We start from the raw sequence: 22,056 nt of genomic DNA on the forward strand, positions 1-22,056 counted from the left end.
GCTACCTTGTCGCTTGGCTCCGAGTCGGTGTACGGTGTCGATGACGTCAGGCAGCCTATGATTTTGTTCTGGCAGAACAGACTGGCATATCACAGTCACCTTTCCCCTTGCGTCTTCTTTCTCAGCCTCCCTGACTCCATGTAGTCTGAGATTCCACCTCCTGGAATATCTTTCCAACTCAGAGATTCTCTGTTGGCAGTTGTCCACTCGACCTTCCTCTTTAGTTACTTTTTTTTCCAAGTCGCAAACTTTCCCCTTCATATCTTTCATTTCCGCGCACACAAAATCAATCGTCTTTTTGAGACCCTCAATCTGGAGCATATTCTCTTTCACCATGTTCGAGTTCTCTCTCACCATGCTCTCAATGTTATCAGACCTGGTGTTTATTAGTGCCGACAGACGAGAAATTGTCTCATTTACATCAACTGGGTCAGAGTTGCTGCGTTCGTACATCACCTTCTTCGGAGCTGGCGATTTGAGAGGTGTAACAGGGAGAGGTGGGAACTCATCCACTTCTTCTTCGGCTAACGTGAGTGCCACCGTAGTAGCTGTGTAGTTATGGAAGCTATCCATTAGCACGTTGCTGGGCGTAGCACTCTCCTCGTTAGCATTCTCAGGCGCTATCTTAGACTTGGAACTTTCCAGTCCCCTTTTCGCTCCTTTCTGATTAAGCATTCTGCTGCTTCTTGCCCTATGATTGCTGCATCTTCTCTTATTTAGTGAATTGTTAGTGTTAGCAGCATAAAGTTGAGGTTTTACCGTTGTTCACGAACTTTCTGTGCAGAACTCGGTAGAGAGCGTCTACTCACTCCGCCATTTGGCACACCCCCGATCGGGTAGTGACAGTGTCCAAATTCATCGGCTGCATCCTCCCGAGGACCCGGCCTTCGCGGCGTACGTGGGCTGGGTCCTCAGAAGGTTGGATATGCTGGAAGTAAACAGCTGGGGAAATTGGACGGTCTAGCCTTCTGATTAGCGTCACCGCTGTCTCGGTGGAGTTTAATAAACTCGGCCGTCTGCTCCTTGCTATCTGCAATATAACAGGACACTGGAGTAAATTCTCGACCGTCTCATACTTCTGTTTAATCAGTTTTCTGTTTGATGTTTATTCAGCTGTGTAAAAACCAAGGAGGAACCCACCCGGGGGATTAATAAAGTTTTATTTTATCTAATCTAATCTAATAACTTTAATCTCAGCCAAACCGATTTACTCACGAACAAACAAAACACTGAAAAAAGCCAAACAATAACACTTTTAGGTTGTCTATACAGGCACGTGCAGAGGGGGGGGGGGGGGGGGCTAGAGGGGCTTGAGCACCCGCCCCTTTCCTGATGGGTGCCCAAAGTGCCCTTTTGTTGAGGCAACTTTTAAAAAATTTTTTTTTTAAATTTATTTTTATGTGTGTGTGCGTGCGGAGTCCTGTCTGTGCCCTTCAACAATAATATTTAACTATTAATCATAGTTTTGCTAAATAAAAGGATCTGGCTTGCATCAGTCACATGATCACATTTAACCAATGATCGCCCTCGACGGCAGAACGCGCTGGTTACGAGCCGGGAACGAGCTCACAAAGAGCACGCGCATTTTTAGCGGTCCGGAGCTGTAGGAGAAACACAAGTTAACTCAGAGACACAGACTGATGCGACAAACCCAGTAAGTAGGTGTACAGCGTACACTGTAGTGTGTAGCACACAGGAGTATTAGCTTACTACGTACACGTTGGTAAGCTGTCTTGTGGCAATTTGACGAACTGAAACAAACGAGCGTGCTGTGTGTGCAACAGCGTGACAAACATTACCTGTCCTTTTATTAACTGCACATGTAGTGCTGGTCATAGCTGCTAGCTCACTGGGTAAGGCTGTCATGGGTCTGTAGCTCTGTCACCGTTTTAGGGAACATATTTAGTTTTAAAGTAAGTTACAGAGCATTTCCTGCCCTTCTGGGGGGATTATATTTCACTAAAAACGATCTAATATACATGTCCACATAATTATGCATTATTATAATATTTTAAAAAACACACGCTGTATTTTAAAGAACATACTTTAAGAAGCAGATTATATTAGATTTATATTTTAAATAAGACAAAATTTGGATTTTACAGCAGTAAAGTTATTGTATCTCTACAGTTTAAACATGTAATAAGCTTTGCCCCTGCACAGAGTGGATAGTGAAACAAATGGAATCATCATAAATACATTATTTCATATTTATTACTTCCCCCTCCTCATTGCTTTATTATTGTAGCTCTAGTAATAAATAATAATGTAAGGATTCTGGATCAGCACCATTATGCCCATAGTATATACAGTATTCTGAAGAAGGTCTAAAATATCACTGTGCGTGCGTGCATGTGTGTGTTTTATGTATATGGAGTTTAAAAAAAAATATTACTCATGATATAACATTTTCCAGACATGGCTGGTAAGGACATGAGGAGGAAACAGTAGGAGCTGTGTGAGGCTACTAAAGGCAGGGCTATAACATTTTTCTGTCATCATTTTATTATAGATTAAGTGCAAGAGTTGTTAGGTGTGGATAATTAGATTATAGTTTATTGCAATAGCAAGTTGTGCCTTGTTCTCAGATAGACAGCAAGTGGAGAGTGATATATGAAATGATGGGATGGAAGGAAGAAGAGAAGCAAAGAGTGATTCACAGGCAGAGCCTAATTTATTTCTCACAGTTTTTTGTTGCCTTATGGTTCCAAGCGCTGTCACCAATCTTTGCATTTTGTTATTATCTCATGACACTTGTTTAATCAGCTACCATCTCTCCTGTGGACTTTTTAATGTCTACAGTCTCAGATCAACACAGCCCTGCCCTCCAGCACTATCAGCAGCAGGAGCAGCAGAAACACCTCAACAGCAACATTGTACCCATCAGGTAAAACATCGGCTACGTTTGCTTTGCCTTGTCGCCACCTCACAACAGTGATATAGTATGATGCGATCCCATATTAGATTGTTGATGAATGTGTGTTGTTGTTATTCAGCCTGGTTCAATGTGCCCCTTTTTAACTTTGAGCACCCGCCCCTTTAAACGTCTCTGCACGGCCCTGGACTTATATATATATTAACAATATTCAACATTCGGACACCACGGCGCCAGCTGCAGGCCCAAGGCTGGAGCCCACCAAAACAACTCCCTGATAACGACTGTGTGATGACTATTCTTCCCGTCCCATGAAGGCCACCTGGGTTGGCTGGCAGACTGTTTACTTAGCCTGATAGAGCGAAGGACACTGTCTCCGCTGAACTCTGGACACGCACACACATACACTTACACTGATAAGCACACACTCATCCCCCCTCCCTTCCAAACACCTTCGATGCTTGTTTCCTGAAGGGGCAGCACGGCGGGTCTGTGTGCCGCGCTGGAATGGTAGCGCTGTGCAGGGTGGCTGCTGTGTTCGCTTCGGATTACTCCTCAACCCCCACCCACCCCTGTGGCTTGTCATGTCTTCACAATGTTGTGCTGTGGACATTTATGTGCTTCTTGTGCAGAGGAGTTTTTTTTGTTTCCTGTTCTCATGCTGTCCTACCATGGAAGCATAGCATGAGTAGGGGTCTCTTTTTTTCCTCTTGTACTTTCCCCAGTGTAGTGTACATTTCAATGTTTTTTTCTGATTCTACCAATCTCTGACCTGTATCCCCATGTAATGTTTGTGCTATATGTGTAAGGTCGGGGGGGGGTCCTATTTCACTGCAGGGCAACCTGCATGTGACGAATAAAGCTTTGATTGATTGATTGATTGATATCACCTTTAACCTGAGTAGCGAAAGTCCGCGGTGATCTGAAAATGATGTGCCGGGAGTTGTGCCGTTCTCGGCGGCTTCAGTGACCCTCGAGCTCCCGGCTGGTTATAGTGCTGGTGGGTAGCAGACGTCTCCGAAAACGTCAAAGCACTTTTGCAAATATGCGGTATCTTGATAAACCGAGCAGATATTTGATGTTTACACAGCTACTTTCTCGCCTGAAAATATGTTAAAAGTTTATTTTGTGACCCAGAAAGATTAGTATGAGTAATTTTAAAACTTAGTAGCGGCCGCCAAATTGAGGAACTGGATTTGGTGGTCATGAAAATGGCATTAAACAAGTCCCCAGGGACAGATGGACTCACTACTAATTTTTATCAATTCTTCTGGAAGGACCTAAGAACTTTATTGTTTGATGCATTAAAGGAATCGATAGAGAAAAAAAGAACTGATGCCGAGCATGAAACAAGCGCTGATAACCCTGATCCCTAAATCGGGTAAGGATAAAAGAATTTTAGACAATTTAAGACCCATCACCTTACTAAACACTGACTATAAGATCCTGTCTGGAGCTGTAGCTGAGAGGCTAAAGAAAGGCATCTCAAACATTATCAGTGAAACACAATCAGGTTTTTTGAAAGGAAGACTAATTCATAACAATATTGGGCTGGTTTTGGACCTCCTTGAGTACAGTGAAATAATCCAAGATGTCACGGTCCTGAGTCTGTGGACTCAGTGTTTTTCTGTTTGTATTAGTTATCTTTGATTTCATGATGTGTTTTGATTCTCTTGGGTTTGATTTTTGTCGCTAGTATTCCTAACTCCCTAGGTCCTTGGCATTTCTTGTGTTCTCCTTCTTAGGTCGTGGTTCTGTGTTACTTCTGTTAGTATACAGTCATCTCTGTCAGTGTGTCTCTTGTTCTGTCACTGTATCCCCTAGTTTAGTCCACGTCTGTTCAGTTTCCTGTTTTACTTTGAAAGTCTGTGTACTATGTCAATGTGTTGAGTTTTGCCGCCCCTTGTCTTGTCATGTCTGATGAGTCCCAGCTGTGTTCTCCTCCTGTTTCACATTCCCTAATCACCTCAGTATGTATTTAAGCCCTGTGTTTTTCCCTGCCAGTTGTTGCGTCCTCCACGTTTGTTGTGTGTGTATTCGTTGTCGTCTACCTTCAGCATCTCCAGTCTAGTTAGTTTAAGTTGTTGTTTATGTATCGCCAAGGGTGACTCACCAGCAAATAAAGCTGTCGTTTAAGTTAATGTTTTTTCTCTGAGTCCTGCACGTGGGTCCAGCCACTGACAGCCACACAACTCTTCGTGACACAAGAGAGAGGATACATCCTGTTCTTGGATTTTTACAAAGCATTTGACTCAGTTGAACATACGTTCATATTCAAAACTCTGCAGTCTTTTGGTTTTGGACAGGAATTTATCAATGTTATAGAGATGCTATATAATGACATTAACAGCTCTGTTTTGCTAGAACATGGTACATGTTCAAGGTTTGAGGTTAATAGAGGGATAAGGCAGGGATGTAGCAGCTCACCACTTCTGTTCATCATGGTTGCTGAGTTATCTATTTTGATTAAAAACAGTCACATTGAGGGGTTAACTGTGATGGGTGAACAGATAATAATCAGTCAGCTCGCAGATGATACCACCCTGTTTCTAAAAAATGAGGACCAGATTCCTTTAGCCTTACAGGCGATCAACCACTTCTCCAAAGCTTCTGGCCTACAGCTGAATATTAATGAATAAGAAATTCTAGCTCTGCATGAGTGTCCCCTGCAAGCAATAGATAATATACAGATCAAAAAAGAGGTGAAGTATCTGGGCATTGTAATTTGCAAGGATAAGACATCAACTGAAAATAATCTGTGCCAATATAGAAAAGTGTAAGTCTATATTAAACAGGTGGCTGCAAAGGGACATAACTCTGTTTGGGAGAATCTTGCTAACCAAAATGGACAGTCTGTCCAGACTAATCTATCCAGCCTTTTCTCTGCCCATATCTCCAAAACTAATTAAATCTATAAATAATCTTAATTTTAGGTTCATATGGAGGAACAAATGTCATTATATAAAGAAAAATGATATGATTAAGAATTATGAAGAGGGAGGGGCTAATGCCATTGACTTTGATGTTATGAATGGTGTACTAAAACTGAAATGGTTAAGATCTTTCATTAGGAACAAAAATTCCTTTTGGAACATTATTCCCAGTGTGATTTTTTGGCAAAACGGGTGGAATAGACTTTTTGTTACGTTGTGACTTTGATTGCAGTTCGTTACCTGTTAAACTCTCAGCTTTCCATCAGCAGGTCCTTCTCTACTGGAAGATCTTAAGGGATTTGGGCTGTAGCTCATTTTATGGATGATAATGGGGTCTTATTAAAACATGAGACGTTTTGTGAGAAATTTGATGTAAGATGTACTGCTAACAGATATAAATCCCTAGTGAAAGCCATCCCAGTCCCTTTGAGATCAAGGATAAAAGAAGATATTGTGCACTCTAAAATTTCTCCTGGACTGAGGCAGCTCTGCATAGCTGGAGTTGAATTTGGTGACAGCAGGTTTACAAACAAGGTGATCAGGAATATTTTGATCAACGACATTTGCCCTAATCCGGTTAAAAGAAATTATATCCTTAAAGAATTTGAGACCATGGAGGTTAAGGCGATAAGAAAAAAGTATATTTCACTTCCTCTTTCCCCTAAAGTAAAAGAGGTTCACTTTAAAATCATTAATGAGGTTTATCCAACCAATGAATTCTTAAGACGGAAATTTAACTTAGATGTGAACGCCTGCACATTTTGTGAAAATGATATTGAAAGTCTGGATCACTTGTTTTTCTACTGTGAATCAGTGCACTCCTTCTGGACTGACATGTGGAGCTGGCTACAGTCCAGGAGAATCCAGTTACCACATTTGACGGTGACAGTAATAAAATTTGGAATACTTGCTGAGAATGCAGATTTTGACCTGTTGATTAGGACGATTTTGTTAATGGGAAAATTTTTTCTTCACAAATGCAGATACTTTAAAGCTAAACCATGTATAAACAGAAGGCTGAATGACTTTAGACTCTGGGCTAAATCGCTGAAACTTGTGAATAACAAGAAAGCTCATAAACTTGTTGTTTTATTTAAAGAGTTTAATCTATGTTAAAAAAAAAAAGAAACCTCCCTATTTTATAATCATGACTGCCATTTTTTGCTCATGGTATTTTTTGCCTTTGGTTCAAATCCTTCAAAATACATACAAAATCAGTATCGATACTGACGTATCACAAGGTCCTGAATCAATTCAATCATAAATTCCGTTTTCATGGATGCCTGGATGTTAAACTCAATTGTTACACCTGGTAGAGCAGAACGCTGATCATTTTATTAAAGATGAAAGACTTTAGACAGTTTTTCAACTCTCAGTAATGCCATAGTGATCGTTTGATATATGGACCTGCAGCGGAGTTTAGACCCAGACACGGCTAGTGACGTCAGACTGAACAACCGGATAGTGATGTGTTGTGGTGCTTTGCTCCCACCCCTTGTGTTCCGTGTTTTCGTCTTCCCTTCGTGTACTTCTTCATATTCGTGTACTATTAGTTTTTAGGTTTTTGCTTAGTTTCCATGCTCACCTTCGCCATTTCTGTTTGTATCACCATGTGATGAATAAACTCACTTGCATCTGAGCTGCCTGCATAAAGGGTCCTTTGATAATTTACACACGGCTCGCAAACCGTGACAAAAACACTGGAAAAATTGGGCTGTTCTAAAACGTTTGACGGGTAGTGTATATATTTAGTTTATATATTTTCTTTATTTATAATAGTTTGTTTTCTATTGTAGCAAAGTGTTACTTGGATACTTCTCTATGTGCTTCTTCATGTGCAATTTTGTTGCATTCTGAGCCTTAGAAATTTATTGGTGGTAGTGATGAACTGCTGTTAGAATCAAGTTAAATTCTGATAAATCAGACAATTACCTCTCCAGCTGTTGTTACAGTCTTTGTTTATCGGGTCCTTACAGGGTAAAAGATGACGACACCTAAAGAAATCCTTCTGGGGACTTTGGAGGATTTGGGACGTGATGACTTTGAAAAATTTAAGTGGCATCTGAAGAACGGGTCTGTAGAAGGTTTACCAGCAATCCCAGTGAGTAAACTGGAGAATGCAGAGAGGACGGACATAGTGGATCTGATGTTTGATACCTACTCTATCAACACTTTTGAAGTCACTAAAAATCTTTTGGGGAGGATAAACAAGAATGATCTGTTGGAGAATTTAAATAAAACCATCCCAGAACCCACAGGTAAGTCAGGGAATGACTAAACAAAAAACACATAAACAATAAAAACCTTAGTTAACATTACACAGGTGCCATTAAAATCCATATAAATAATAAATCCAAAACACTTGCCAACACTTTCAGGAGTGAGAGACTGCAGAAAGCCAACAGTTTATGTGTTTTATGCATCTGCACAAATAACCTCCTGTGTACACATGAATATCTGCTCTTTGGGTTGGTTTGATTAAAATGGGACCAGCAGCAGGTTTTCTGCCCATTTTACAGATTTATATTGTGAGATTGGTTTTAGAGCTGTTTTATCAACATAAATGAGGCGACAACAACAGTTTGGGACACGTCACAAATATGATCAAAGTGCTTTCTCTTAAATCTATTTACCAGTTGAAGGTAAAGTTTAAAAAAATGGCTGCCATTTCTTTCTGCTGTTTGGAGACCCAAACAAAAAAATGCCCACACAGTAAATGCTTTTTATTATGGTTGATAAACAGGACACTAAGGTGATTGGTCAAAGGTTGGAGGAAAGCCACAGTTCTCCTTATATGACTGAAATCCACCATTTCAGCTCATGTTTTTTCTTCTGCAGCTTTCTTGGAGATTCCACTTCAGCCTTCTGCTGGCAACGCTCCCGTTACCAAGCTTCCCTTAGGCACCATCATTAGAAGACATAGCATACATTTACACTGCTATGCAGATGATACCCAGCTCCATCTGTCCATGAAGCCAGATAACACACACCAATGAGTTAAACTGCAGGAACGTCTTAAAGACACAAAGACCTGGATGGCCGCTAACTTTCTGCTTCTTAATTCAGATAAAACTGAGGTTATTGTACTCGGCCCTGAAAATCTTAGAAATATGGTATCTAAGCAGATTATTACTCTGGATGGCATTACCTTGGCCTCCAGTAACACTGTGAGGAACCTTGGAGTCATTTTTGACCAGGACATGTCCTTCAACGCACATATTAAACAAATATGCAAGACTGCTTTCTTCCATTTGTGCAACATCTCTAAATTTAGAAATATCCCGTCTCAGAGAGACTCTGAAAAACTAGTTCATGCATTTATTACTTCCAGGCTGGACGACTGTAATTCATTATTATCAGGATGTCCAAAAAACTCGCTGAAAAGCCTTCAGCTAATCCAAAATGCTGCAGCAAGAGTCCTGACAGGGACTAGAAAGAGAGAGCATATTTCTCCTGTTTTGGCTTCCCTTCATTGGCTTCCTGTTAAATCCAGAATTCAAAATCCTGCTCCTCACATACAAGGTCTTAAATAATCAGGCCCCATCTTATCTTAATGACCTTGTAGTACCATATCCCCCTATTAGAGCACTTCGCTCTCGCTCTGCAGGCCTACTTGTTGTTCACAGAGTATTTAAAAGTAGAATGGGAGGCAGAGCCTTCAGTTTTCAGGACCCAAAAAGATAGTTGGGGTTTTTTCAGTTGTATTATTGTAGGTTCTTTATCTTACAATATAAAGCACATTGGGGTGACTGTTGTTGTTATTTGGAGGAATTAAAAAAAAACTTTTATACTTGAAATTCTTTCATTTATTCTACATATTTATTCATCACTGGCTCCATAGTGTTGTTTATGTAATATGTGAAATGTTGCTAGTATTGATTTGGTGCTGTATAAATAAACACAATTAAATCAAATGTGTCTCTATAAAACCTGCCCTCAGTTATAACCCAAGTGTCAGGGCTCAATGGCTCATGAAAAGGAATGGAGTCAAGCACAGAACCAAAAAACGGAGGCTGAGTAACTTTTAACAGAAATGTATTTTACTAGATTTCTTGACGGAGAAAGCTGAATCACGGCTAAATTCAACAGCAAGCGAGGTATTATGAGAAGTGCAGAGCTGAGGCCAGAACATAAGCTGAGGCAGGTCAAAGGAACAACAGGGGCAGAATCGGGCGAATAGAAACTATCCAGGATCACTGGAACAAAGGAGATAATAATCAGAGTGGTCCACAGTGTAGTGAATGAGTCCAAGATTTAAAAGCTAAGAGGTGTTACGTGGCTGCAGGTGGAGATCAGCTGGAGGAGGAGATGAATTAAATCTGGGTACAGAGTGAGATGTGGGTGCACAGGGAGGCAGGCAGGTGAGGATGGCAGTTTGCAAGAGTGAGTTTTGCCAGCAGTGGCAGGCCAGAATCCTGAGGCGTGACTTATGGCGAGAGTTGGAAGATGTATCCAGGTGCCGACTAGGGAACAGGAAAAGAGGGTTACGCGAAACAAGCTGAGGAGCACAAGACAAAATGTGAGGCAGAGAACTGACTGTGGTAAGCAGACAATCTGGAGAAGGTTCATTGTGAGTGCTGCTCATAGATACTGCCGGAGTAATTGGCAACAGGTGAGGAGCAGGGAGGAGTGAGGAGGGCTCCACCCAGGCGAGGAGAGCTGATGCTGTGGAAAGTTACTCAGACTCACTCGGATCATGACACCAAGAGTCCAGTGAACTGAACACATAACCACAGTAACCAGAATGCAGTTTTCTCATTTGTGTCATTTGCTGTTTATTCATGCAGAGATTCTCACTGAGTGTCAGCTCAAACTCAAGTCAAAATTGAAAAAGAAGTTCCAGTGTGTGCTCGAGGGGATTTCTACAACAGAAAACCCGACCCTCCTGAGTCAGATCTACACAGAGCTCTACATCACAGGGGGAGGGACTGCAGAGGTTAATGATGAACATGAGGTCAGACAGATTGAAACAGCATCCAGGAAACCAGACAGACCAGAAACAACCATCAGACAAGAAGACATCTTTAAACTCCCACCTGGAAGAGATAAACCAATCAGAACAGTGCTGACAATGGGAGTGGCTGGCATTGGGAAAACAGTCCTAACACAGAAGTTCACTCTGGACTGGGCTGAAGACAAAGCCAACCAGGACATCCAGTTCATGTTTCCATTCACTTTCAGAAAGCTGAATCTGCTGAAAGAGGAAAAGTTCAGCTTGGTGGAACTTGTTCATCACTTCTTTACTGAAACCAAAGAAGCAGGAATCTGCATCTTTGAAGACTTCCAGGTTGTGTTCATCTTTGATGGTCTGGATGAGTGTCGACCTCCTCTGGACTTCCACAAAACTGCAATCCTGACTGACCCTAGAAAGTCCACCTCAGTGGATGTGCTGCTGATAAACCTCATTAGGGGGGAACTGCTTCCCTCTGCTCGCCTCTGGATAACCACACGACCCGCAGCAGCCAGTAAGATCCTTCGTGACATTGTTGACATGGTGACAGAAGTCAGAGGGTTCACTGACCCACAGAAGGAGGAGTACTTCAGGAAGAGATTCAGAAATGAGGAGCAGGCCAGCAGCATCATCTCCCACATCAAGACATCACGAAGCCTCCACATCATGTGCCACATCCCAGTCTTCTGCTGGATCACTGCTACAGTTCTGGAGTTTGTCATGAAGAACAAAGAGAGCAAAGATCTGCCTAAGACTCTCACAGAGCTCTACCTACGCCTTGTGCTATTTCACCTACAAACGAAGGACATCAAGTATGATGGAGGAGCTGAGACAGAGTCGTGCAGGAAGATCATTGAGTCTCTGGGAAAACTGGCCTTTGATCAGCTGCAGAAAGGAAACCTGATCTTCTATGAATCAGACCTGACAAAGTGTGGCATCGATATCAGAGCAGCCGCAGTGTACTCAGGAGTGTTCACACAGATCTTTAAAGCTGATGAGTGCCACATGTTCAACAACGTTGTTTACTGTTTCGTCCATCTGAGCATTCAGGAGTTCTTTGCTGCTCTTCATGTCTATCTGACCTTCATCAACTCTGGAGTCAACCTGCTTAAGAAACAATCTCCTCGCTTTAAAATCTTCCAGAAAACACTTACTGTAAAAGACTTCTACCAGAGTGCTGTGGACAAAGCCTTAGAGAGTCCAAATGGACACCTGGACTTGTTCCTCCGCTTCCTCCTGGGTCTTTCACTGCAGACCAATCAGGATCACCTATGCATGCTGACACAGACAGGATGTAGCTCACAGACCAATCAGGAAACAGTTCACTACATCAAGAAGAAGCTCAGTGGGAAACTGTCTGCAGAGAAAAGCATCAACCTGTTCCACTGTCTGAATGAACTGGATGATCGTTCTCTAGTGGAGGAGATCCAACAGTCCCTGAGATCAGGACGTCTCTCCACAGATCAACTGTCTCCTGCTCAGTGGTCGGCTCTGGTCTTCATCTTACTGTCATCAGATCTGGATGAGTTCGACCTGGAGAAATACTCCCGTTCAGAGAAGGCATTGTTGAAGCTGCTGCCAGTGGTCAAAGCATCCAAGAAAGTGCTGTAAGTGAATCTATGAACAAATATGTTTAATAATGCTAGATGAATAAAAGAATATGTCTCCATTGTTATTCTTCCTCAGGCTGAGAGATTGTAAACTCTCAAAAAGAAGCTTTGAAGCTTTGTCTGAAATTCTCAGCTCCCCATCCAATCATCTGAGAGAGCTGGACCTGAGCTCAAACAAGCTGCAGGATTCAGGATTGGATTTGCTGTGTGTTGGACTAAAGAGTCCTGACTGTAAACTTGAAACTCTCAGGTAAGGATACAGACTTTTTGACACTTTTTGACTCTTAAATCTGTAAGTTTATCTTGATGCGGACGTTCAAAGTCAGCACAATTTTCCTTTTAAGTTCCTGAGTTTATATTTTTGACTGTCAGGTTGTCTGGACAGATGTTTTTATTTTATTTTATTTTTTTACTTGTCCCTAAAGTCAGAACTAAACCCACATGTAGATGACTTTCAAATTCAAATTCAAATTCAAATTCAAATTTTATTTGTCACGTACACAGTCATACACAGTACGATATGTAGTGAAATGCTTGGACAACTGCTCGTGACCTAAAGAAAACAAAAAAGGAAAAGGCTATGAATAAGATAGGAAATAAATATGAAAAATTAAAAAGGGTAAATTTAACTAGGAAGGAATAAAATATAAATTAAGGTTAAAAATGAAATAACTGTACAACACAAATTAGAATGAAGGGTAAATTTAACTGGGAAAGAATAAGATAAAATACATAAATTAAAGTTGAAAATAAAATAACTGTACAACAAAATACACAATATAGAACTATATAAGAATGTATGAAGAAATATAAATAAATATATACACAATAACAGCAGCTGTACAAGTATTAGCTTGAAATGAAGAATACAATGTCCAGTGTTGTGCAATCCACATTATGTCTTGTGCAGTGCAAATATGCTTAAAGTGATTTAAGTGATGAAGTGAAAACAATGTCCAGAAAGTCCAGTGTGTGTGTAAGAACTGTATGTGTGGGTCAGTACTGTGTGGTGGTGTGATTGAGAGACCGTATCGCCTGCAGGAAGAAGCTCCTCCTCAGTCTCTCTGTGTTGGTCTTCAGGGAGCGGAATCGCTTTCCTGACCTCAACAGAGAGAACAGTCTGATGTTGGGATGGCTGAGGTCCTTCACGATCTTCCTGGCCTTGGTCCAGCACCGCCTGCTGTAGATTGAGTGCAGGTCAGGGAGCTCGGAGCGGATGGTGCGCTCAGCTGATCGCACAACCCTCTGTAGAGCTCGTCTGTCCTGCATGGTGCTGTTCCCGAACCAGGTTAAGATGTTTCCCGTCAGGATGCTCTCTATGGTGCACGAGTAAAAGTTCCTGAGCACCTTGGGGGGCAGTTGGAAGTCTCTCAAGCGGCGTCCGGGTACACACCGGCTCACTCCTTGGCGGCTCGCTCGGGCCACTTCGGAGGTGGGGTGCCCCCGGCCTCTCGGCCTGGGGCTCGGTCACTCAGGCACAGCTGGCTGCCGGCGGAGCTCACGGGCGCGTCACTGTAACTCCCCCTGGCTTCTGCTCCGCGGCTGCTGAATGAGCCCTCATCTGGGACTCTCCTTAGCTCTTACTGGGACAGTGGCACGGCTGCCCCTCTGTGGGTCTTCCTTGGTCTCTTGTGTTCTGGGGGCCTCTGGATGTCTGGAGTTTTGATCTCCTCCATACCTGCTTGATACCATAGAGGACAGGGCTGTGGCTCCCCACACTCCCTAGCAGATCATTACATGGAGAAACCTTTGGAATGCAAGCATGCTGATCCACACAGGTATGCACACAGGTGTACACATGGGTATTCATAGACGCGGACTACAGCTTTCTTGGCTGCTGCCTCAAAGCACACTGTGCGCTGGCTATCTTGCGTGCTGCACAATATCGTTTATTATTTAGTAACTATCGATATCTACTGCTAGCTAGTTTATTGTGATAGTGCTTTTTTTTTCTTATTATGTTGCTCTTTGTTGTTTGCTTTCTCCTCTGTTTTTTTTTCTCCATACAGGTGACCCAGGAGTTTTGTTTTTTTTGTTTGTTTGTTTTTTTCTCTCTTCCCCCCTTCTCACCGTCTCTTCTCCCCTTTGGTTTTCTTTTTTTCTCTCCCTCTCTTTCTTTCATTCTTTCCCCCTGTCCTATCCCACAGTCATGTCTGTCCCGTTTGTAGCAACTGAAAATAAAATAAATTCATAATTATAATAAAGGTCAATCAAATGGACCAATATGGCAAGGCCATGATGATCCACTTGGTAAAATAAATCCGCTTGGCATCTTTCTTGGCCTTAAGACAACAATTCTGATGGCTAAAGATCCAAACGGGACAAAAAAAAAAAAAAAAGGAAGTCTCTCGAGCGTCTGAGGTGGTAGAGACGCTGTTGGGCCTTTTTCACCACGGTGTTGATGTGACAGGACCATGACAGGTCCTGCGTGATGTGAACTCCGAGGTATTTGAAGTTGTCCACTCTCTCCACTGGGCACTCGTTGATGACGGGGGTCTGGTAGTTCCTCTCCTGCTTAGTGCTGAAGTCCACTATCAGCTCCTTTGTCTTACTGATGTTTAGAAGGAGGTTGTTCCTCTGGCACCAGTTCTCCAGATTCCTAATCTCCTTCAGGTAGGCCGTCTCGTTGTTATCAGAGATCAGGCCCACCACGACGGTGTCGTCAGCAAACTTGATGATGGTGGTGGAGCTGGTAGTGGCCACACAGTCATATGTGTACAGAGAGTACAGCAGGGGGCTCAGAACACACCCCTGGGGGGCTCCAGTGCTGAGAGTGGTGGAGGCTGAGACATGTCGGCCCATCCTTACTGCCTGTGGTCTGCCAGTTAGGAAGTTGGAGATCCACTGACACATAAATGAGCTGAGTCCCAGATGCTCCAGCTTGGTGGTGAGTGTGGAGGGAATTATGGTGTTAAATGCAGAGCTGTAGTCTATAATAATAATAATAATAATAATAATGGATACTTTATTGATCCCCATGGGGAAATTACTTGTTTTTCTCTGCATTTGACCCATTCACTCAGTGAAGCAGTGGGCAGCCCACTAAGCAGGCGCCCGGGGAGCAGTGTGTAGGGACGGTACCTTGCTCAGGGGTACCTCAGGGTAGCCGTTAAGTGGATTCGAACCGCCGACCTTCCGATCATGGGGTGCCCACTTTACCTTCTGAGCTATCCCTGCCCCCTATGAAGAGCATTTTAACATAATTCCCCCTTCCAGTGTCCAAGTGAGTAAGTGATGTGTGGAGGAGATGAGAGATGGCATCGTCTGTGGAACGATTTGGACGGTAAGCGAACTGTAGTGGGTCCAGTGTGTCTGGTGGTGAAGAAATGATGAAGTCTCTGACCAGGCGTTCAAAACACTTCATCACTACTGAGGTGAGGGCTACAGGGCGATAGTCATTGAGAGAAGCAGGGTGGGGTTTCTTCGGGACAGGAACAATGAGGGACTCTTTGAAGCATGTGGGGATCACCGACTGAGATAAAGAGATGTTGAATATCTCAGTGAACACAGGAGCTAGCTGGTATGCGCAGTCTCTTAGGATACGACCTGGGATGCCGTCTGGTCCTGCTGCTTTCCTGGTGTTCACTCTCTTGAAGGCTCTCCTTACTTCATGCTCGGAGATGACGAGCACGTTTCCGGTGCTGGCAGTATCTTCCCGTCTACAGCCGTTAGCGCCGCTAGCACTAGCATTGTTGGAGTCCTTAGCTGCAGCCTCGAAGCGAGCATAGAAAGTTACTGGAGCAGCCTTCCTGAAGACAGCAGTGTGTTTTCATGCTTTTAAAGCCAAACTCACCTTTCAGACCTGGCTTTCATTTATTATCTATTTTTATTTGTTTATTATATATTTATTTCTACTGTTTAACTACTGCTCACATCTTTTATCCTCCTTTTTAATTGTTCATTTCTTTTTACCCAGTGTTTCTATATTGCACTTTGTATTTGTCATCTATATTTATCATGCACTACTTTGCTCATTTATTGTTTGGTTTTAATGTTATTAAATTCCAGTTCTTTTGGTATTCGTTATGGCCAAAAAGACACGGCTCAAAAGTGGTCTTTTTACTTTAAAAGATTATCTTTATTTTACATATCCGGATATGGAGACCTGAACACACAACCCCAGGTCTGAAGCACAAAACAGCAAGCCTAGTCATTTATATAGACATCACACACACTTTAAGTTTCGACCAAACACTCTGCTTAGTTTCACTTTTCGCCTGCAAAAGCATGTAATTTCCTGTCAGTCCTGTCGGCACAGAGTGTACTCAGATTTGGGCCTTTCTTATAAAGCAATATAATCAGCATATAAGTATTTAAGATTATAAATTTAAACCTCAACAATGTTCTTACCTGGGGTCTGTTCTTCGTACCTCGCTTACTACATCCAAGATCAAATGACACATCCAAGACCAAATCATCGCGCTAACCGTGAGCTCGCTAATCCGGTTCTCCGAACACACCTGCTGTTGATGATTAGTACAGCTGGATGAAGTAATGTGAGATCACTGGGTGTCGTAAAAGGGGCTACACATCGATAGTAGAAACATTGATCGGCAACCCTCTGATTGGTCGGCGAAAATGTCGAAGGAGCGCGCTCGGCTCGGTATTTTTCGGCAGCAGAGCAAGAACTCTTGAGTGAGGGATTTCAGGAGTTTCAGAGTTTAATCAGAACGCAAGGGAACACTGCAAAGGCTGCAAAAGCAAGGAGCGAGGGCTGGCAGGAAGTTGCTGACAAATTAAACTCGTAGGTAATTTAATAATAACAATAATAATGGAGTGGATTGATATAGCGCTTTTCAAGGCACCCAAAGCGCTTTACAATGCCACTATTCAGTCACTCTCACATTCACACACTGGTGGAGGCAGCTACAGTTGTAGCCACAGCTGCCCTGGGGCAGACTGACAGAAGCCAGGCTGCCATATCGCGCCATCGGCCCCTCTGGCCAACACCAGTAGGCGGTAGGGTAGATTTATTATATTACACTATATTATCCAATATTATATTACATTATATTATAATATGTTATATTTTATCCTCTTTCACATTAGAGCCACGACAGGACCCACTAGAACATGGGAACAGGTAAAAGTGAAATATAAGAATATTCTACAGAATGGTAATATTTATCACTTATATTGCTTTTAGTCTCTTGGAAAGAGACCCTGGAATAATCTGTTTGTTTATAACAGCAACCAAGAAAAGGGCAGAGCAACAAAAGACAGGTGGTGGTCCTGCACCCCCTCGTCAACAAGTTGGTTAAGTAAATAATACCCTCACGGGAAAATCGATATCTCTCTATGAGCACACTGTCGCGCTGAGCTAAAGGATCCTGTCTGTCCCGCAATATACGCTGAATTCTGAGGACTCTCCTTATCAATCTTGCACCTTCCGCAATGGGTGGCTCGCGTATACGGACAGGACATGGCTGCGACAGACTTCCCAAATCCACCTTCGCTTTTATAGCCGTGGTCTCTCATCTTGATTACACGAAGTAATTTACAATTGCTACTCTGAAATATGAATTAAATCTGTAATAATCACATACATGTAATAGAATGTTAATAGTACATTTCCCTTTTTTAGGAAATGACCTGTATGTATCTGTGTGAAATCAATAAATGGATCAGGTGCTGCATTGTCTTTAGTTACATTGATGTTATTTATTTATGGTGAAACATAAATAAATAACATCTGTTCTTCGTACCGCGCTAAGTGAGTTAGCTGGATGAGATTGTTGACGATTTCGCGTGATCCTGGATCGTTCGGTTCCCCGAAGCCCATCCGGGACTTGCTGTCATAGCAACAGAGCCGTAAGCGTAAACCTGCTGGGGAGCAGGTTTACTTTATGTAAACAGGATTAGATCGCGGCCACGCAGGTATGCCCGCGTCATTCATACGAAAGCAACAGCGATATTCCACCACTGTTTCACCATAAATAAATAACATCAATGTAACTAAAGATAATGCAGCACCTGATCCATTTATTGATTTCACACAGGTCATTTCCTAAAAAAGGGAAATGTACTATTAACATTCTATTACATGTATGTGATTATTACAGATGTAATTCATATTTCAGAGTAGTAATTGTAAATTACTTCGTGTAATCAAGATGAGAGACCACGGCTATAAAAGCGAAGGTGGATTTGGGAAGCCTGTCACAGCCATGTCCTGTCCGTATACGCGAGCCACCCATTGCGGAAGGTGCAAGATTGATAAGGAGAGTCCTCAGAATTCAGCGTATATTGCGGGATAGACAGGATCCTTTAGCTCAGCGCGACAGTGTGCTCATAGAGAGATATCGATTTTCCCGTGAGGATATTATTCACTTAACCAACTTGTTGACGAGGGGGTGCAGGACCACCACCTGTCTTTTTTTCCTCTGCCCTTTTCTTGGTTGCTGTTATGAACAAACTAACAGAGTATTACAGGCCAGTATTACCTTGCCAAGAGACGAAAAGCAATCTAAGAGATAAATATTACCATTCTGTAGAATACTCCTGTATTCCACTTTTACTTGTTCCCATGTTCTTGTGGGTCCTGTTGTGGCTCTAATGTGAAAGGGGATATAATATAACATATTATAATATAATATAATGCCATATGATATTGGACAATATAGTGTCATATGATAGATCTACCCTACCGCCTACTGGTGTTGGCCAGAGGGGCCGATGGCGCGATATGGCAGCCTGGCTACAACCGTAGCTGCCTCCACCAGTGTGTGAATGTGGGAGTGAATGAATAGTGGTATTGTAAAGCGCTTTGGGTGCCTTGAAAAGCGCTATATAAACCCAATCCATTATTATTATTATTATTAAATTACCTACGAGTTTGATTTGTCAGCAACTTCCTGCCAGCCCTCTCTCCTTGCTTTTGCAGCCTTTGCAGTGTTCTCTTGCGTTTTCATTAAACTCTGAAACTCCTGAAATCCCTCACTCATGAGTTCTTGCTCTGCTGCCGGAAAATACCGAGCCGAGCGCGCTCCTTCGACATTTTCGCCGACCAATCAGAGGGTTGCCGATCAATGTTTCTACTATCGATGCGTAGCCCCTTTTACGACACCCAGTGATGTCACATTACTGCGTCCAGCTGTACTAATCGTCAACAGCAGGTGTGTTCGGGGAACCGGATTAGCGAGCTCACGGTTAGCGCGATGGTTTGGTCTTGGATGTGTCATTTGATCTTGGATGTAGTAAGCGACGTACGAAGAACAGGCCCCAGGCCTCAGGTCTCTGGTTTGTTTGTTTGTTTGTTTGTTTGTTTTGCTCAGTTCTGTTTTTCTGAGGTTTTTTAAGTTATTAAATTTGTAACTGTAGTGATTTGTGTGTGTGACAGAGAGGCACTGCCAGGGATTTTTGACACAAGTTGTTCTTGTAAAATCAGTCTGTGGAGGTTCTCAGACATCCAGGTCACCGTAGTCTAAGGAGCTTGGAAAGAAAAGCGTCTGGACTTCTTTAAGTTTCCTTGAAGATGTTTCACCTCTTATGAGAGGAGCGTCTTCAGTTCTAAGAGTCAAATGGTGGAGTAGGGCAGTCAGTGAAAGGGCAATGGTGGTGGCTCAGGGTTTGTATGTTTGGGGGGTTCAGAGGAAAAAGATGAATGCAGGTCTGGAGTTGGTGTGTGAGAGCAGGGAGTGAATTCAGCATCCTGACAACCTGGATGAAGCTGTTCTGGCCCGGAGGCTCTTCAGTCTCCTCCCTGATGGCAGCAGGTCCTGACAAGCATGTTGATAGTGTCACCACCCGATCGTTGGGGGGTGGAGTCTTCTGTGCTGGGGTGTCGTTCTGTGTCTCAAAGCAAGAGAAAATTTCACTTAGCTCTTACGGTAATGTGGTGGACCCGACAGCGGTCTGAGGAGTGGGCTTGTAGTCTGTGATGGTCTGTATCCCTTGCCACAGCCTCTGAGTATCTCTGCTGTCACTGAAGCTTTGCAAAATCCTCCTGGAGCACTGCATTTCCACCTCTCTGATGCACGTGACAGGTTTGCCCTTGATGTTGTTAGGCTCACCTCATCCCCAGCTTTCAAGGCTGCATTTCTCACCCTCAGGAGCCTGTAGACCTCACCTGTGAGCCATGGTTTCTGATTGGCCTGGACAGTGGTCTCTATGACCTCATCGATGCCTTTTGAGATGTAGCCAATGACAGTTTCTGTATATTCCTGCAGGTCTGTGGTGTTGTCATGTGTGGCGGCCTGTTTAAGGATCTCCCAGTCTGTGGTGGAAAAGCAGTATTGCAGGTCCTTCTGGCCACACACGTACCTGCTTACGAACTGGTTTAGTGACTTTGACCAGGGGCCTGTATGCTGGCATTAGCATAACAGTGATGTGGTCATGATGTGGGGGGCTTTGTAATCTCCTTTCTTGGTGGTGAAAACATTGTCCAAAGTGTAGTTTCCTTGTGTTGGAAATTCAATGTGTCTATGCAGTAGTAAACATAGGGGGTGTCAAAATTCATGGGCTGCATCCTCCTGAGGACGCATTTGTAGACCGATTACGTCACAGCGACACGATGAAGGCTGTCCAAATTCATAGACTCCTCTGAATGCAGCCGACCAATGCGTCCTCTTTTTCCCCAAAATTAAAGGATGGGTCGGGTGTGTCCTTCGTGGCCCACCATATCCCAGAATTCATAGCGTGGCCCATCCAATTCCACTTTCCGGCAATGGCGGTCGCTACTAAGTTTTTAATATTACTCTTATTACTCTTTCTGGGTCACAAAATAAACTTTTAACATATTTTCAGGTGAGAATGTAGCTGTGTAAACTTTAAATATCTGCTCAGTTTATCAAGATATCGCATATTGCTCAGTGCTCCGACGTTTCTGAGACGTCTGTTACCCACCAGCTCGATAGCTAGCCGAGAGCTCGAGGGTCACTAGAGCCGCCGAGAACAGCAAACTCCCGGCACATCATGTTCAGATCACCGCGGTCTTTCGCTACTCAGGTTAAACGTAATATATAAGTGACTTAGACAACCTAAAAATGTTATTGTTTGACTTTTTTCAGTGTTTTATTTGTTCCTGAGTAAATCAGTTTGGCTGAGATTAAAGTTATTAGATTAGATTAGACAAAATAAACCTTTACAGTGGCAAAAGTATTCAGTCCCCTTGAACTTTCCCACACTTTGTCACGTTACAGCCACAAACATGAATCAATTTTATTGGAATTCCACGTGAAAGACCAACACAAACTGGTGTACACATGAGAAGTGGAATGAAAATCATACATGACTCCAAACATTTTTTACAAATAAATAACTGCAAAGTGGGGTGTGTGTAATTATTCAGCCCCCTTTGGTCTGAGTGCAGTCAGTTGCCCATAGACGTTGCCTGATGAGTGCTAATGACTAAATAGAGTGCACCTGTGTGTAATCTAATGTCAGTACAAATACAGCTGCTCTGCGACGGCCTCAGAGGTTGTCTAAGAGAATATTGAGAGCAACAACACTATGAAGTCCAAAGAACACAGCAGACAGGTCAGGGATAAAGTTATTGAGAAATTTAAAGCAGGCTTAGGCTACAAAAAGATTTCCCAAGCCTTGAACATCCCACGGAGCACTGTTCAATAGTGATGGGCAGATGAAGCCTCATGAAGCACTGAAGCTTTTCATCCAATTGGTTCACCCCAACGCGAAGCTTCTTGAAGCTTCATTTGCTCTAGCAGGACACCTACTGGACGTAAAAAT

The 22,056-nt window shown here is 42.9% G+C and overlaps 2 protein-coding genes and 1 long non-coding RNA gene across 3 annotated transcripts in view; all 3 read left to right on the top strand.

Annotated features, from left to right (window-relative positions):
• Positions 1 to 22,056, top strand: part of LOC145423961 (NACHT, LRR and PYD domains-containing protein 12-like) — a 943,237-nt gene that overhangs the window by 177,997 nt on the left and 743,184 nt on the right. The gene's annotated exons all lie outside the window — the stretch shown is intronic.
• Positions 1 to 22,056, top strand: part of LOC145423979 (ribonuclease inhibitor-like) — a 204,605-nt gene that overhangs the window by 71,151 nt on the left and 111,398 nt on the right. The window lies entirely within an intron of this gene.
• On the top strand, positions 1,310 to 2,902 carry LOC145424024 (uncharacterized). Its single transcript, XR_013904976.1, has 2 exons — positions 1,310 to 1,654; positions 2,803 to 2,902. It is a non-coding gene; the product is annotated as an uncharacterized LOC145424024 (long non-coding RNA).

Source organism: Astatotilapia calliptera, chromosome 23, assembly GCF_964374335.1.
Source record: "Astatotilapia calliptera chromosome 23, fAstCal68.1, whole genome shotgun sequence".
Lineage (NCBI taxonomy): Eukaryota > Metazoa > Chordata > Actinopteri > Cichliformes > Cichlidae > Astatotilapia > Astatotilapia calliptera.